Source organism: Vigna umbellata, chromosome 4 (assembly GCF_029865625.1).
Source record: "Vigna umbellata cultivar VRB3 chromosome 4, Vumbellata_1.0, whole genome shotgun sequence".
NCBI classification, from domain to species: domain Eukaryota; kingdom Viridiplantae; phylum Streptophyta; class Magnoliopsida; order Fabales; family Fabaceae; genus Vigna; species Vigna umbellata.
In genome coordinates this window covers 30659739-30661019 of record NC_142168.1, presented here as the reverse complement: position 1 = coordinate 30661019, position 1281 = coordinate 30659739, and the positions used below count along the sequence as shown (strand labels likewise).

General features: G+C 28.8%; 1 long non-coding RNA gene across 1 annotated transcript; it reads left to right on the top strand.

Moving 5' to 3' along the window:
- Nucleotides 1-224: 224 nt before the first annotated feature.
- On the top strand, nt 225-817 carry LOC148199863 (uncharacterized). The gene is made up of 2 exons (XR_015785512.1): nt 225-435; nt 509-817. It is a non-coding gene; the product is annotated as an uncharacterized LOC148199863 (long non-coding RNA).
- The last annotated feature ends 464 nt before the right edge of the window (nt 818-1281 follow it).

Below are 1281 nucleotides of genomic sequence, written 5' to 3'. Positions count from 1 at the left end.
AGCCATTGGAGTGGCCAGGAAAAATCAGGAACAGTTTCATCATTTGACCATTTCCAAAGTAAATATTTAAAGCTATCATGTTAAATATTTATCGGATATCAGGAACCAAAAGTCAAATAAAGAGTTTCTGTATTAATTCTGTTTTCTGCCAGCAAATTCCTACAAACAAACACGACTGTCAAACACGACTCATTCAAAGTCAAGCACATTCTCTTGTATAATGAAGAAATGAAGAAAATTGACTCCATTTGTTCTATGGGACCTATATAAATTTGGTTACTATGAAGCAGTCTGGTGTATGAGTTTGGTTTTAGCTTAACATACAGTGAGAAATAATGTATGTATTTAGGAGTGTTCGTTCAATATCAGTAGCCTTTGTTTTTCTGCTAATAATCAGCTTCACTTTCATTGCACAGATTACTCCAGTCAATGCAGGTTAGTACATGATTTAATTACTCCATATGTTTTTGTAATTCAACAGTACTCACTGATCTTGCTTATTTTGCAGATCTGAGGATGAGAAAATTGGGTATTAAGATTAATCCACCTCCTTCACCCAAGACTGGCAATCCATATATACGTAGTCAACCCTAATAGAAGTCAACCTCGTCCTCCTGCATCCATGCCCTCATCTTTGCAAGTTGCAATATATTACAATATATTAGCAGAATAAGAGATATAACTGAGTTGAAATAGTATGAAATAAAAGAGATTTTGAGGTTATGCAAGTATGAAGCTTTATATATATCAGAATCCGATACTCTATGTACTTTTCTCATTTTACATATCAATGCATATATCCATAAACATAATAATACATTAATAGTTATCTCTGTTATGAGTTTTTAACGTGATATGAGATATCAAATTTATGAGTTATTGTATCTAAGATGTATACAATGATTTCATGCGTCAATGCGTTGGTATCACATCTCCATATCGATCCGTTATAATGCAAGGCAGATGAACTACCATACTTTAATAAAAGTCATTTTTATATGGTAGTTTTCAAAGACTTTCTGTGTCTGTGTCGTCAAATTATATGAAAGATGTTTCATAAATTAATTTATACATAAGTTAATAATATTAGAAAAATATAATATCATAATTTAAGAACACTAAAATTAATATAATGCTATATTTTACAAGTTTTTACCTTTCAAAATACGTGTACAAATAAAAAATATTAAATTATTTAAATTAAAATATATACTGTATACAACAATATTCTTTAAAAAGTATCATTTTTTAAAATAAAATTATAAATATTAAATATTTTTT